The sequence below is a fragment of the Epinephelus moara genome, chromosome 11 (assembly GCF_006386435.1).
Source record: "Epinephelus moara isolate mb chromosome 11, YSFRI_EMoa_1.0, whole genome shotgun sequence".
Lineage (NCBI taxonomy): Eukaryota > Metazoa > Chordata > Actinopteri > Perciformes > Serranidae > Epinephelus > Epinephelus moara.
In genome coordinates this window covers 10918920-10936592 of record NC_065516.1, presented here as the reverse complement: position 1 = coordinate 10936592, position 17673 = coordinate 10918920, and the positions used below count along the sequence as shown (strand labels likewise).

Genomic DNA, 17673 nt, shown 5'->3' with positions numbered 1-17673 from the left:
CGGGGAAGAGGGAAGAGGGAAGGCGGCTGGAGTTCCTCCAACATTTGCAGTTAGATTATCATATTTTTTTATTGACAAAAATATAGGCTGCTTCGGCTGATTTTTTTATGCGCACATGTGCCCCTAAATATTTTTTACAGTTCGCACACACCTATTTTTAGTCGCAAATGCGAGTGAAACACTCGCACTGTCGAGCACTGAACTGCCTGTCTTTCAATCAAATCATTCTTGGTTATGTCACACCAATCACAGTAGTCACTAAACTCAAACGTTTAAAAGGTGATGTGTTTTGCACAAATGATCTAACGACACTCTAACGACATTCTAAGTCACCAAAATCATATGCTTTGTCCATTTGTGCGATCTAGGCCAACAGCTGCTTAACATCTTCACACAATATTTATGTTTGATTTAAATTAGGCCCTAACGAGTGGCAAGAACACCCTAAGACACATAACTATACACACATAAGTGCAATAACTGTCACATTAGTGTTAAAGTTCAAAGCTCCTTTCTTCAGATGTAAAAGTAAAAAGCCTTATTATGTCATTATAGTAACTCTAAAATCTCACTCAAGGCAAACTTCCTTCTGCAGGACAAGAGCAAGCCTCATTATAAATGTTTCAAAGTATAACAATTTGCATTCTCGGGCTTTACCACTAACTATCTAACTGTTTGCACGCTACCCCTGTCTACACACATTTTGTTCTTATGATGCAAGTCAGCTCAAGTGTTTATGTCCATACAGACAAACTCATTGGATATATTCATCTTTACAACACGTGCGTAAAGATTGACATTGCAGCATATACTGTTAGTGCCACATGATTGTGTAAATACCGGTTTTCTCCATATGCAACACTGAGAAATAAGAAATGCACATGCAGACATTTTTAAGGCGGATCCTGAACACCACCCTGATTTTTACATTGTGATATATAAGAGCACAAAAAAAACTAAATTATATATATTTCACAGTGTTATCAAAAAAAGAATTAGAAAGATAAGAAATGCAAATAACCTGTAGGGGTGGATGAGAATTCCTGTAAGTGAGTGATACAGATCTGGGAGGCTGACATGATAATCATCATCCATTTGGGAGCAATAGGCTCGCAGCTGTAGACCATAATGGAGACCTGTGAAACAGAGAGTTGCAAGAAAGACATACTAATATAAAACACATCATTAACAGACTCTAATATGTTAAAAAGACACGGTTAATATGATTTATTAGCCAGATAAATGCACCATGTCTTAGCAATTACTGTCAAATTGTTATTTTCTTCTCTGTTGGGCAATAATTACAATGATAAACTGAAATATGTGGGATCACTGGGGGGGGGGTGGAGCAAGACATGACAATTATCAACACACACCCACAATAGCGTTCACAAATCAGCATTGGCTCTTTTTATGTTCAAATGACGGTATGAATTTAGTCTGGGAGGCGACTGCCTTTGGACTGTCTTTAATAATGTAGAACAAGTTTTGTTGCTACAACACCAGAGTGCACATTAGTGCAAACCCATACATGGAAGAGTGGAGGGGTAAATACAACAGGACACGACAGGAAAAGAGAGTCAAAAACCGTCTTAGCAAATGTGGACGACAACCATGCGCCGCTACGAAGCCGATTACCAAGCAGCTTTTAACGGGTTTGTAATTCGCTTCGAGCCCAAAGATCACACACAGCTGTGTTTGCACAAGGAACAGCGACACCGAGGCTAGCTGACAGGCTGCTAACGCTAGCTTAGCCCAGTTACCCTGACCCTGCGCCATTTACCAGCCAGCTAACAGTTTGCGGACAGGCTGCCAACAGTTTCATTTCAACTCTCAACTTACTTGTCCGCAATTAAAACGCGACACGCTCGATTCCCACGGAGACAACATGGGGAAAACTAGCTTGAGCCGGAGTTGCAACTTACCTGCTGCTAGCAAAGCCACAGGGGAGGATGATGATGATGGCAGTTCTTCTTCGGGTTGTCATGCTAGCTCGATGCTAACGCTGGTTAGCTCCCTTCAGGACGCCTCAGAGGAAAACGATTTTAGAGGTTTTGTGTTTCAAAGTGCGGTGAACTCGCGGTGAGAGGTCGCTGGAGACAAAAGCTGCGGCGGAGAAAGTGTTATCCTGGCGGCGACGGTAAACTTGGAGAGTTCGCTAAGGTTACTTCGACAAAAAAAAAAAGATCCAAACTGACCACCAAGCCACTTTGCAGGCGAATTGTGATTGGAGGGTGAATGCCACCAATCACCTGTGGAGAGCTCGGGGAGGATGAGCTCACTGGTCCCCCGCCCACCATGAACAATAATAATAATAATAATAATAATCATTATAATCATAATAATGAGTACATAATTATGATATGGTTAATCTTCTATAATATTCTTTGTTCAAATTATGCATTCAAGTAACTAGAAGATGGTTACACATAAAAAATAAGTGATACAGAGGTACTTAAAAGGCAGCCACAGACAAAATGTCACTAATTTATTTAAACCACTCACACACCAACAAGTGATGAGATGCAACAGCTTCAGTGTTTTTCCAACATGATTGCAGTATTTGTTATGTAACTGTCTCCAGGGCTGGTCACCTCCCCCCCCCCCCCCCCACCATCTCTGCCCCCTTAACACGAGCCTTGTCGCAGGGCAGGGCTGCCTCTGCTGCCTCCTCTGAAGCGGTGATATTTCCACTGCACATTTCTTATGATCAGACACAGATGAAAGAGAATGCTGCATAGTGGAAGCATATGGAGTCATTTTCTCTGATGCTCCACCACCACTACCTCCCACTGGCTGTTAAAGCTGCATGCACGCCTGCCCAGTGGCTCTGGGAGTGGAGGAGGCACCGCTATGATTAATATCGCTTTGCTCAACTCTCCCAGCAAGGTCATCAGCAGCCATCTGTAGGCAGTGGAAAAACCCTAATATCCATTTAGATTTGAACATCCCATTGTTTCTCTGCGCTTACACGATTCAGCCCAGTGCACTGGCAAAGTGGCTGGCACGTACACTGGCTGCTCTTTTTAAAGTTGTACAGTACACTGCACCACATGAAGCCTGCAGAGTTCCACGTGATGAATTCACAGGTGTCTGCTGGAATACAAAAGCACCCAGGAGTCTGGGTTGCATGTTGGTGTCCAAAATAGCATCCTCTCCGATTATGCTGAACTGTAAATGAATGTGAAGCTGCTTCATCATTTCCAGCAGGATGTCAGTTTCTTCCCCTCTCATCTAGAGGGCAGTGGAGACCCACGTAAAGACCCGTGTCTCCACTGGGATTACAGTGCATAATGCAGAATGCTCACCTCACTATCTCTTTGCCTTCTGAGACCTAAGTTACACAGCTGAGCCAACCAGTCAGCATGTATAGGAGAGCTTCATTGCATATGCCTTGCAAAATATTACACTGTATGTAATTAGCTTTTGTGGATTTAATGTTAATAATATATTATATAGTAATGTGAGGACATTAACTTTGCATGCATCCCACAGACAACCTTGTGTAAGAAGCAGCTTATATAGGGGATGCTGTTTGAGTTTGTGTGCATGCAGTGCATGCAGGGCAAGGCAAGGTTGGAGACTAGCAGTCCAGGGTTGCATATTGAGATCAAAGGACAGCAAGTCAGACATCAACATCCGTCCCCCAACCTCCCTTGCCAAATAAGTTGGACCAACTGCTGACAGCAATTCAGATGAAGGATGTTGTTGCATTGTGCTTCACAACAGGAATCCTGATTGAAAAGTAGATCTGTTTCCGGGGCTATTACTGATCTTTATATTCTGTGCTGACAGTTGTTGTGATGGCACTCTTGGAGATGGGGTTGTCCCTCTGCAACAGAGTGGGAACAACATAGCTATTCTTAGACACATATTATGTGTCACGTTACCACTGATGACTTGCTATTTTAATGTATTTTTTCCATCAGAGTTGTTATGACATGTATGCAAACAATGCTGCATGTTTATTTTTTAAAGAATATGTATATGTCGCGATCTTTAAAATATGTCTTGTGCCTTTCCACAGCTCTTACTGTAATTTCCTGTTCCCTCTGTACCACGTTTACCACTATGCTCTTGTTCTACTCTGTTAGTTGTCAAAATGTCCCTGCAGCAATGTCACCAAGACAAATTCCTGCATTTATTGTACAGCCTCTGACTGACAGCTACTGACAGAAGGGTTTGTTTGGGCAGGGCTCACCCTGTTCCAGCGTCTCGGCTCCAGTTCTCTGTGGAAACGGGCAAACTCCCTCCGGTCATGGATGCTGGTGAGTAGTTTCCATAGCAGCAAACCAAGCCACACCCAGAACCACAACAGAGGCTGATAGCACTGCAGTGATCAAGATCACGTTCGGACCTGATGGGTATTCTTGAGAGACGGAGGAGGCGGTATCTCTTTATTGGAAACAGATTGTCGTTATTCATTCCAAACATTTAGTTCAGATTAAATTAATACGTTTGTTAAATTTCATGGTGGTGAGCGAGCACAGCATTAAATAACTTTTTGAGAAAAAAAAAGTGGATTAATATATACAGATTAATTTGCACTGCACATGATACACCAATCCAATCTGCCCAAAAACTGATGAGACAGGCAGATGGATCAAATAATGCTCACTCTATTCTCTGAACAGACTGCAGTTTGCGCTTTTATTCAATTTCACAATTTGTGTGGGTGTAGAGGGAACCATACCTGACACCATGAGCAAAAAGGGGACTGAGGGGTTTAGTCTAAAAAATAAATTCAGATGATTCACAGAGCTCTACTTTGTGATTCATCATTATGACATACAGAAGATACATTTTTACATTAGGAATGTAAAATCCCTAGTGCTGCTTTAACTGACAAAATATATAGAATTGTTCTATTGTTGTAGATATATTGGTGCAGTCATAAAAAATATAAAATCTGGTCCTCAAACCTTGTTCAAGAGCTACATGGTTGTGAACATAGTGTCCTATTTGTCCAGTCCGCAGCAGGAAACGTACTCTCCAGCCCTCTGTGTCCACTTCCATAAAGGTGTGAAGGCCTGAAGAAATGGGCACAGTTGCTAAGACACCAGTCTCAGAGAGGTTCAGGTGGGGACACCTCGTCTCGCACTCCTTTGGATTGAAGCCCGTTGAGAAGGCCCTGTACAAGATGAATTCTCTGTGGAAAAGAAACATCAGTGTAATCAGAACTGAAGCAGTATTTGGAAAGGTGGTAAAGGAAAGACTTCTCTTGTACCTTTTTGTCATATATCCAGTACATACTTTCATACTCCATTTGAGTTTTCACCCAATTTGTAAGGATTAAAAAGGTCATGGTACCTGTGCAAGGTACAGAGGCTGGGGCAAGGAGGGCAAAGCTCACAAGCTGGGCCTTGAAAGTGGTTGTCATGGCAAATGCAGGTGCCACGGTGACAGTCCCCTCTGCCTGCACACATCTTTTTTATCCTGAGACAGACAAGACTCCAAGCTGAGAGGGCACTAACATGCTTGACCAGTGACCGCTGGGAATATACATACCATAGGCTTTATAAAGATAATGGACGTAGCCTCCGTGATGCCATCCCTTGGTTTGTGGACTCCTGTCTTGAAGCCTCAAGTTTGGAATTTTGACCATCACTATCTTGGATTTTTGGAGAAAGATGTGACAAGAAATGACCATATTTGGATGAGAGGGTTGAACTAATGCTGCATTACATTTACCTTGGACGTCAGAAGTTGCAGCTGGGAATGACGTCACCCCCAAGTAGATTGTTTTTCACTACAACAAACTGAAAAACTATGATTTCTTTTCATAATACCAGTTCAAGCCAGGCTGACCATTGTTAGCAATACCCGTTGTTAACAACGCATCACTGTGTATTAACACTTTAACATCATGTCCACAGATAGATGTTGGACAGTACTGTGTGTACAACTGTTTGAATTACACACAAACAACACAGAAATGCTAACAAACAGTATATTGATACAGCTTTCACTACTGTTGATGCATGGATTGGCCGTCTTGAATTTTTGAGTTTGGGGTTGATGAGGTTCCCTTGACTTTCTGAGTCGGAAATCCGACCACAAGGGGTGTTGCAGTTGAAATTTCTGACTGAGTATAGAAACTTCCCAGTGCAAATGGAATGCACCATAACCCCAATGCTAGCTGCTAGCTTGGTTTGCACATTGCAACCAAGTCTGTGTTGGGTCCGTGTCATTGGTTCGACAGCCCATTGGTTCGACATCCCATTAGTCCGACTGTCGGCGGTGCTGAACGGCTCGCGGCGGGCGTATGGTGCGCCGCGACCGGCTTGAGGCGGAGCAGGCTCACGGCTTATGTGTTTGTCACTTTCTTTTTCATTTTAACCCACACCATGATCTTTTCCTGACCCTAACCAAGTGGTTTTTGTGCCTAAACCTAACCAGACCTTAACCACAGGGCATCATGATGATTTCGGAACGGACTTCGGAACAATGAGTTTAATATGGTCGGAACAATGGGATGTCGAACCAATGGGCAGTTCCCTCTGTGTTTAACTTTGATAATGCTACTGCTAATGCTAATTTTCACAGGCTTAAAACCATTAAAACAAAATGCAGTTACTGTAAAACTGAACAGCTTATCTGACTCTTAAGAGGAGACGAATACGCTACAATTAAGTTTAATAAACTGAAAAAAAAAAAAAACTGAAATAGCAATACCTAGGGCTGCTGTTATGCTCTGTGAATCTGGAATTACGTCATGGTTACGTTACCTTATCAACGTCACCATAGTCCATCTACGTTCAAACCCTCACCTATGGTCAGGAGCTTTGGGTAGTGACCCAAAGAATGAGGCTGCGGATACAAGCAGCCAAAATGAGTTTCCTCTGGTCATGGCTCATGCCTAGTTTTGACTTTTGTATGTGTATAGACACGAGGCACCCGGAAGTCCATTCATTTCTATGGGAATCTCCTTCATATCTGATGTGCCAGTAAAAACTCCCCTCCCCTCCATAATATTTCAGTCCACAATTTGCCGCAAGTACATTAAAAAATTGAACTTCTGCAGTGGATTTCAGAGAGACTGTATGACAGTGTGCTAGCTTAGCTAACAGGCTGCTAACTCGCAATTTTCTTGAATTCAGTTGCCTGTGTTGATTGTTAAGTGAGTTTGTATGATTAAAAGGAACTTTTTTTTATCTAGTTTTAACACATTGTGAATCTAAGTAATGTTATTCTGTTTAAATTATTATATACAGTCAGACTGTCATTATGACTTGTTCAGCCATTCATGCGTCTTTTTAATTTAATTTCACAAAACATGCCACATACCTGGCAGGTCCTGTTTCTGTCCCGGTGATATTCCAAGTGCATATTCCAAACTAATGGATGGCGAAAAATGGACAAAGTCTTTCCCCCATGGCTACCAGTAGTTTCTATCAGGTTTCTATCCATCCATAAGGAAATGCACTTTCTTGCATTGGACACTAGAGGCATCATCCATATATTTGCCCATCCACAGACACCAGTCACATATGTAAGTGGAAACGAGGCGTCACTCTTAGAGATATGGTGAGCACCAATGTCCGAAAGGAGAGCGGAGTAGAGTCACTGCACAGTCATGTCGAAAGGGGCCAGTTGAGGTGGTTTGGGCAATTGATCAGGATGCCTTTTAGGTGCCTCCCGTTGACTGTTTTCTGGGCATGTCTAACTGGTAGGAGGCCCTGAGGTAGACACAGAACACGCTGGAAGGGTTTTATACATCTTATCTGACCTGGGAACGGCTCAGGATCCCTCAGGAGGAGCTGGAAAGCATTGCTGAGGAGAGGGACGTCTGGAATACCTTGCTCAGCCCACTGCCCATGCGACTAAGTCCCGGATAAGTGGATGAAAATGAATGGATGGATGGATGTCTTTCTCTGGTTTTAAAGGCTGCATTACACTTAAGTTATGTCATTTTTTAAACCTACCCCACTGTTGTATCTTTTCTATTATTTGCTTTTACCCATTTAGTCATTATATCCACATTACTGATAATTATTTATCAAAAATCTCATTGCGTTAATATTTTGTGAAAGCACCAATAGTCAACCCTACAATATCGTAGCAATCTTGATATCAAGGTATTTGGTCAAAGCCATATTTTCTAGCCACCATAATGTCAAACAATGATGTATTTATACCATTTATTCTGAGACGCAGACACATTGCAAGCCTCATCTGAGTGTTCATTTGATTTTGATTTTTGTTTATTTGATATATTTTGGGGCAATTCAGAGTTTCCAATCAGCCTAAAGTGCTTATCTTTGGATTGTGGGAGGAAACCTGAGGACCAGGAGAAAACCCACACAGACACAAGGAGGACATACAAACTCCACACAGAGACAGGAGGAGGTGTCTCTGTGAGGCTGCAGTGCTAATCACTGAGCCACTGTACTGCCCTGAACCGGAGGGGGTTACTTCCTCTTGTGCATCCAGCTCCAAAATCCTTTCTTCTTTTTCTTCTCCTCATATTCTTTCTCCCCCTTCTCCTGTGTGTCTTTTTCTTTCATCTCAGTCATCTCCTCCTTTTCTCTCTTCTGCTGCATTTTGCTTTTCATCCTCTCCAACTCTGTCTGTCTTTCCTCGGTCTTCTTGCGAAACAAGAAACTTCTTTTCTTCTTCTTCATTTCCAGACAGAGCTCCTCCAGTTCATCCTTCTCTTGCTCCAGTTGCTTGTTCTCTCCCTCCATCTGTTATACCTCTATCTCCAAGGTCTTTTGTTTCTCAACCATGAGAAACAGGAGTTCACCTACTTTGCTCCACAGCTGGTTTGAGAGCTCAGTGACCTTCAGAGAGAGATCGTCCCTCTCCTTCATGAGGTCCAGGATTCTGGTGTCCCTCTCATGGATCTGCTCCTCCACCTGTTTCAGTTTTTTCTTGAAATCAAGCTGCAGCTTCTGACACTCAGACATCACCATCAACACCTGGTTGTTTTTCTCAGAGACTTTTTGTTTCTCTGCCTTATGGTGACTATCTCGTCGTGCTCCAGCTTGTTCAGGTGCTGAGCTGCATCCATTTTGTCCTCCTGGAATCGGAGCCTTGTCTTGAGTCTGGAGATTTCTAACTCGTGCTCTCTGATAGTCCCCTGCCTCCTTTTGTGTTCTCTCCCTGATTTCCAGAAGCTCCTCCAGTCTGCTTATTTTCTGCTGACCGTTGTGGATGGTGTGGCAAAGGCTCTCCCTTTCCTTCAGGGATTCTTTCTTGAAATCCACCAGGTCTTGTATCTCTTTTTCATCTGGTAGATCTGCTCGTGAGCACGATCAAGTTCAGCTTGCAGATGGAGGGAGACATATATATTGCATATATATTTTTAAATAAAAAGTCAAATGGTACAAGAGGCCTGTGAGCATTAAGAAGAAACTGAAGAAGAGAGGTCAGCTATAACTCCCACTTACTGCATTAAAATCCAATCGCAAAGCTTTAAAATTCTGTTTCATGCACTCTAATGGTGGGTTACAGTGACAAGAAAACTGATTCCATGAGCTGCATTTTAAATCAATTGACTTTCAGATTGAGGGGAAACTGATTTAATGAAAAATAAATAAATAAATCAAATGTGTGATGCTTTTAGGCAACACTTAATAACTGAATGCTTCATTCCTTCATGGTGGATTTCCGTTTGAAACACTGATTTTCTTTGGAAGTAAATTCTGCTTATTTGAGTTTCTTTTCTTCCAATACACCACTCTGGTATATTTTGGTAGTCAGCAAAGACTTTAGACAATCTACAGTTTCTTTTAATGTCAACATATCCTTTTAATATACTCTCAGTAATTGAATGTTTGCTGTATTTAATTTTAATTAATCACTTTACAACTCAGTCAGTACTCATACTGGAGGTCTTAAGCACTTTAGTGCACGTTGAAACGCCACCAGGTAGTAAGAAAATTAGTCAGAGTACACTTCACCGCCACATGATGCATACTACTCAGCACACTTAAGTAATACATTCAGAGCCAAGTGTATCCCACATTGCATTGCATGTAACACCAGGTCACCTACTGGTCGAAAAGTTGTCAGACAGACACTGCAGTTATGTCATAGATTGCCATGAAATTTTGGTTCAGACATGCGTCCACCTCTGAATGTACTGTAACAACAAACATGTTCTCATCCCAACTCATCAAATATTGCTGCTTTGCTTTGGGCTCTCACGTCGACATATGATGCGCTAGGTATATCCCTCTGTCTGTTCTGATTGTTTTGGGATGCTGTATCAATTTCTGCTTGTTACATGCATTATTTCTTTTCAAAATACACCTCCATTTTCACACGAACTGTACAGTTTCTGTATGTTAGATGCATACAGTCTTTTTCAAAATAAACTTACAATGTCAGTAAAACACCTTATTTACATTTACTTCCTTGTGCAACAAAATCATGTAGTTAGTTTGGAAAAAAACCCATCATGGTTTGGCTCAACATTCATAAATAACAGCGGGCTCCTGGGTTAAAGTCTTGGGTTTGTTGGACCCACCCACCTTCCCTCATGCCTGCCCTTTAAGGAAGCTCCAGCTCCTTATATAACGTTGTTACCGGCAGCGTAACAAGCTGCTGCCAGCCGGTGTGTTTAATAATGCCTGAAAGTTGCTTTTGTGTGTAGGAATCTTACATGGACGTCCACTGACAACTTTGGTTGGTGGCTGCTGTGTGTATAACTGCTGCTGCCTGGTGTGTATTATACCCATCTGTGTCTAACGCCCAGATCACTGACAAAGCAGTGACATTTGACAAGTTTGACGGAATGAAAACGGGCTGTAACAACTGTTGCCATCCAGGTCAGAATCATCAGGTCAGAATTTTCAATTTGTGCGATACTGTGATTTATGGCAAAACAACTAAATACATTCCCATCAGCCCCTCGCTAAACATAGCCAACAGTGAGTTATATAAAAATTCAACCCCCGTATAGTTGTTATGTATGGAGAAATAAGCTATAGAGGTCTAAACCACTTTTTGTTCCAGGCTGTTAACATGTTTATTTCTTCTGTAAAGGTGGGCATTTTTACATGGTGGTTGAAGTGGATTGAGTCACTTTTAGAGCAGGCCTCAAGTGGCCATTCAAGGAATTGCCGTTTTTGACACTTCTGCGTTGGCTGCATTTTTTGTTTTTTGCCCTGAGGGCTGTCATTCTTGGATTATGTAATAAATATTTAACAGTACATGTCCATGTGCTACCCATACCTTCACACTTGGTAATGTTCACAGCTGAAAGCACTGCATTCACAGAACAGCCTGTGGTAAGCATGATTGGACCTTTTGCTGCTCTTACGACAAACACAATCTCCATGTCCGCCGCACACTTTGGAAGCATTATCACGTTGGCACAGTGTGAGTCAGCCGTCTTGTCTGACTGCTTGATTGCATTTGTTCAAAGTTCCCACTCTCCCTTTTTCACACCTGTAACACAGAAACAAAGATCTGTTGCTTGCTTTTTATCCCTGTATTACCAGAAATTAAGCTTGTTAGCAAAATTGATGCCATCAAGCCACTTCACCTACCTGCATGTGCCACACTCCAGAGCGCCGTTGCCATGGCTACAGGAAGGACTGTAAGGGACCATGTCCTTTTGACATGAACACTCACATATGGGGCTCAGCAAGACCTCAACCTCTTCACTACAGCTTGGGGCTTAATAATAACACGTGATGGTCTTTGTGAAGCAGTCATGCACAGAGGTGCTGTAATGCTTACATTAAAACTCACCTAGAGGGGACGTGAGAATTCCTTCAGCACAATTATAATGCTCCACTAATGAGATAATCATAATTAGCATTACCGTGGCTTCAGCTGTGAACGGCCACATGCTAACAGCAGCACTTACCACACACAGAGCCAGGCACGTGACTACACACCTCGTCACCTAAGGTGATGTTGCAGCACTTCCTCCACTGCTCACCGTGCCTCTGTTAGCGGCCCTTACAGTGTGATGTATAGGAGAGGTGATACCAGGGTGGCAGCGTGCTGTTCTCCATAGCAACCTCAGAGGTCAGTGTCTGCAGTCAATAGAGCAGCTAACCTCTTAAACTGGAGACGGTGTCAGCATGCTACACATGAGGCTAATGACCTTTGCAGGAAGGGTGCCTCACTTGCATTATACGCTTCAACTATTATCTGCAGGATGTTGTGGGAGTTGTTGGAAAGGGTTCCGACTGCACATTTTGGGATGATGCTTCTTAGGCCCTGCAGCGAAGCAACAATATCCTCAACACAGATGAATGAATGTGCTTATTGACAGTCTGCCAGCTGATTTAAATGCTACTCTTTCTAGCAATCCTTCTATTACTGTGGCATAGACAAACTGAAGATTGTGTCAAAGCATGGATGCTTGAATTAGTGGTGGACGAAAATTTCCCCCTCTGATGGAAGAAGGTATGGGTAGAGATGTCAGTTTCAGTTAATTTCACTTTTAAAAGACCGACACCCATTAACCGGTAACTACCCACATAATTTCTAATTAAAAAAGAAAAAAAAAGGGAAATACAAGAGGCCTTTTATAGTGTAGATGATGATGATGACCTCCAGCGCTCCACTGGCTCAGTGAGCTTTAGCACTGCATTTCCAAGCGCTATACATTAAGAGATGGAATTTGTTTTGTGTAGTAAATGTTTGGCTTTTATTTTGGTTTCTGTTGGCTTTGCTGACACACAGCCGGCCAGCTGCATTAAAATGTGGAAACATTGTGCCCACTGCCCAGCCTCTGGTCTCCACTGGTTTCTTGGCCCCTTTGCAGTGCACACCATGCCGGGTCAGGAGGGAGCTAATGTTAGCTAGCTGCGCTGCTTGTTTGGCTATTACATTCCATTCCATTGGCGGAACCTGTTCAGAAACATTGTACCCACCCTCCAGTCTTCCCCGGGTTGCCCCATTGAGCTTCTTTTTGAAACGCAAAACCCTTTCAGCATTATTTACAATGTTAGCACCACTATCCGTGCTGACACTGCTAACGGTGATAACATCGTCAGCAATGCTACAGGGGTTTTATTCCTGAAAACTGAGCTGCTTACCTACCATGGTGAGCTGGGGGGGGAGACTGGAGAGTGGGCAGTGTTTCCACAGCAATGCTGTTGTTTTGAGACAGTACTACTAGCAGTAATGGCTTGATGAGCGGTGCCACTCACATTAGCTAGCTTCCATTGGACCTGTGGTATACAGTGCGATAAACTGAAGAGAAGCAAAATTAAACTACAGACTGACATGTAACTAAAATATTCAACTTTATTGTCATTGTACACTGTACAACAAAATTCTGTTCGGCACTTAGCACTAGCAGTACTAGCTAGTAGCTAGCACTAGCATAGAGTACCAAGCTGCTGCGTTTATACGCGCTGTCATCTTCATTATCTTTTAACACGTGTGTTATGTTCTCTAAGATGCAATTCTACGTAATCTCGGCATGCACAAATTACTACCACCGGATGGTGGGTTTAGAGAACTCCAAGTCTACTTCTTTATGTTGCCAGTTCAATAGTGTAATATTGTGTTTACATGTGTTCCTGAAATATAATAGAATACATCTGACAATATGACAATCTAATTATTACGTTCATTTAATAGTTAAATAGTTACAATTAACCATACTGATGTAAGAGTAAGTATGACATTTGTTGTGTCCATGGTTTTCAGTTGTTTTGAATGACCTGATAGTAATCTGCATGTTGCAACTGTAGCCCAATAAATGAAAGTGCTCATATTATTTAATCTTTGTTAAAAATTAATCTAACTAAAATTCATGTGTTTGCTGATTTTCTGCAATTTTTGTAGGTTTAACTTGTTGAGTTCAATGTTATTCCAAACAAAACATGATTGTATTTAAAATAATTGTTGAAATAATTGTATTGTTGTTATTATTATTATTATTATTATTTATTTTATAATATATATATATATATATATATATATATATATATATATATTTATAATTGTTGGTTGCTTCAAAGTTTGTAAATGTATTGCTAAAATAAATAATATAAAAAAGACAGACTTAAAAACCGACTTCTGGGGGGAAAAACTGACTTCCCGTATGGACTTCCGGTATGTATGAAACTTCCCGTATGGACTTCCGGTATGTATGAAACTTCCCGTATGGACTTCCAGTATGGATTGGATATATGGCGGCGTCCTTGTCTGCCATCTTGTCTGCAGCTGGGTACTCTTGCAGCTGTGACAGTCTTTTACAACCAAATCACAGCCAGGCTGATATACAGTTAATTTTGACAGTGTTTAAATGAAGGAAACCCCCATGACGACACCCATTGGTCTGTGGACTCCCGTTTTGAAGCTTCAAGTTTAGCATTGTGGTCATTACCACTCTGGATTTATGGAGCTCAAAGTGATGAAAAGTGACAATATTGGGAGAGGTGACACCAAACAGACAGCCTGTCCTTCGAAGTGGCAACCACTTTAAATATGTGTAACTTTAAGCCTTATTAAAATTTAAACGGTTGAGTTATGTAAAAATTCACCCCCCCTACAGTTGTCATGAGGGGAAAATAGAGACCCACAATGTTTTTTTGCATCAGGCTGCACACGTTTATTTGTGCTGTAAATTTGGGCATTTTAGGATTGACTTATTTATGGAGCCATCCTCAAGTGGCCATTTGAGGAACTGCAGTTTCTGGCACTATACGTTGGCTTTATTTTTCAGCCCCAGAGGTTACTGCTTGGTTACTACTTTTGACTGACCTCAGGGTACACATTAATTATGAAGGATAAGTCTGTTGATATTCTATAAAGTTCTAATTGTTAGCAAATACCCAATTAAAGGCCAAAACCAACAACTCATTGATCTAAACATGTGTTGCTTGTATTGTCAAAGCTCATATATCTTATTTCTGGATGCCACAGTCCTCCACTGTTGTCCAAAACCTATTAAAAACAAATCAATGAGCCACACCATTGCAGTGGGTGACATTTTTCTTCATTACAATGCACTCGGGCACTGTATAGTTTGAGCCGTTCCTAGTTGCACTCTCCATCTGCCGTTAATACTCACCAGCACCAAATTCACAGCTGAAAACAGTTATCAACAAACACACCATTTACTCCTGTTTGCTACAAACTACAGTGCTCTGCTCTTTTAGGATTTTAAAAAAGTACTAAGACATTGTTATTTGTGGTCTTTTCCTTATATTTATTTGACAGTAACAAAAATGCAGAATATCATGAGATTAAACCTTTGATATAACATGATTTGAGGCTTAGTCAGTATTGGTTTCAGACTTATCATCATCTAATCATTTCCTTAAAGGTCCAGTGTGTAGGGTTTAGGGGGATATATATTGGCAGAAATGGAATATAATATAATAAGTATGTTTTCTTTGGTGTACAATCACCTGAAAATAAGAATTGTAGTGTTATTACCTTAGAACAAGCTGTTTATATTAACATAGGGAGCAGATTGCCATGTTGTAGTGCCATGTTTCTACAGTAGCCCAGAATGGACAAACCAAACACTGGCTCTACATAGGGCCATTTGCATTGCCATGTTTTTTCGAGTCGGCCACCATAGTTAGCAGGCCATCTGCGATGTAAAACAATGAATTTAATATGAACCTGCTTAAATCACTGGGTCCAGGGAGAAGCATGTACCCTGGGAGAGGAAGAGACCTTTGCAGATGATTCGGCTATCACTAAAAACCTCCCTAACATTAAGTTATCCGAGAAAAAAGGTGAGTGTACATCAGCATGTGGTGGGCGAGCAACCCATTTGCGACAAGCCAAACAGCGTCAGAGAAACACTGATTTGTAAAGCAATGCTGATTTATTCTGTTTTTAATGGTTTTAATAACCTGGTGTGCTTGTTTTTGAGAGGAGGAGACCTCTGTGCATAATTTGGCTCCTGGTGAAATCCTCCTGAACGTTTGGATCATTATTATTATTATTAGGTATCAGAGCGAAAAGGTGAGCACAAATTAGCAGGTGCTAGGCTAGCGGCTTGTCTCCAACATGCCAAATCAGCATTGGAGAAACGCTGATTTATAATGCAAATCACTGTTTGAAAAGGTGAGCACCCATTATCAGGGGCATGGCTAGCAGCCTGACTGCCTATTTCCGCCAGATGCGTGTTGGTTGCGTCTCTGCTCCGGCACGGCAGCGGAGCCGATAGGATTCAATTCTAGTCAATGTGTGTGTTTCCACCGGCTGCGGCTGTGCTGCGTTCCGGCTCCGTCTCAGCTCCGGCACTCCGGAGCCCTCCGCAACAGATACGCAGGACTTCTATTTTTGCCGGACGCCGGAGCACAACGCAGCAATTCAGCACAGAGCAGATCGTGCGGGGCAGGAAGTCGTGCACAGATACACAATAAAACATCCGGTTAATTTTCAAAACAAAATACACAGTGTTCACGGCGGATCATATTTCCCTGCACTACACCTTGAAAACTACATAATGGGCAGAGGCAGGCCTGAAGTCAACAGGTCAAAGGGTTTCAGACGTATTTCACCCCGTTAACACCATGGACGAGGAGATATTAATCATGGCAGTGCACCGAGATGTCTTCCGGTGGAGCTGCACCGCTCCGCACAGCAAACGCAACCGGTGGGTATTGACGGACGGCGGAGCACGCAGCGGATAACCAGCGCTGCCGTTCCGCAACGGACACGCATCCGGTGGAAATCCGGCATGACTGCGATGAGCCAAACAGCTTGATAGAAACACTGATTTGTAATGTATACTGTTTTATTCAGTGTTTTTACAGGTTTAAATCACCTTAAGCACCTTAAGTTTGCTCCTTAAGTATGACACCTGAGGCTTACGTGAAATACCTCACCAATAACTGACTGGAAAGATCCTGTTGCATAAAACCGCAGAGCAGTCATTAGCCCTTTTTAAATAGGAATTGTGCAAATTTGCAGGAAAGCCCAATCAGTCTTCTTTCAGCATTGGCAGTATAAAAACAAAATCGGGGAGTGCAGCAAAATGCCGCCTACCTACTTTTGTTCATACAGAATGTGCCTTTTTCAGGGCAATGGGGGGGCATGAGCAAGTAACAAAACGTGTAGCTCAGCGTGTGACGTAAACAGTGACGTACTCCGAGGGAAGCAGCGGCTGGTCAGTCCTTCGGCAATTCTCTCTTAAGTTGGCCCGTCCTTCACTGTCCCTGTCACTTGGTGGTTAATGGCCTCTTCGTTTGCGAGGGCAAGGAGGGTGCGCAATTGACCTATGGCTAAGCCACGCCCCCCTCCACTCACTCGGACAAAATATCAACATTCAGTGACTGACGCTATGGCAGGTGTCACAGTACACGGCATTTCGCTGGAGTCAATTGATAATTTTTGGAGACATAACGATCAGATGTCATTGAGAAGTAACCAAAAGGGCCTAAACTACACATTGGAGGGATATATTTATCATTTTATTGTTGAGAAGGTCGATGAAGAGCTTAAATTACAAGCCAAAATTTACAGGTCCCAGTGTAAGCGTGCTAAACCGCATCTCGTTGCCGTTACCATCAAAGACAACAAGATAGAGGATCACCATTGAAAGGATAACGGCCTTTTAACCATCTTTACCAAGAGTGTCTCTCCGTTAGTTTGGTGCTACAGTTCAAATAAACACAAGAAGTTTGTGCTCTAGAAAAGGATCAGCACTCAGTGAATAACCTTCTAAGCCCTATGATAAGCTATTATGGCAAGGCTTAACTATACAGACCAGTGAGCAGTGATAACTAACAT

The 17673-nt window shown here is 42.2% G+C and overlaps 1 protein-coding gene and 1 pseudogene across 1 annotated transcript in view; both read right to left on the bottom strand.

Annotated features, from left to right (window-relative positions):
• LOC126397481 (enhancer of polycomb homolog 1-like) overlaps positions 1 to 2202 on the bottom strand; it is a 39751-nt gene extending 37549 nt beyond the window's left edge. Inside the window, exons 1-2 of the mRNA XM_050056319.1 lie at positions 1926 to 2202; positions 1022 to 1136 (exon numbers count right to left, since the gene is read on the bottom strand). The gene's annotated coding sequence lies outside the window, so the exon portion shown is untranslated. The remainder of the gene's footprint in view (positions 1 to 1021; positions 1137 to 1925) is intronic.
• A 1564-nt stretch (positions 2203 to 3766) lies between these two features.
• Positions 3767 to 17673, bottom strand: part of LOC126398154 (integrin beta-1-B-like) — a 35017-nt pseudogene continuing 21110 nt past the window's right edge.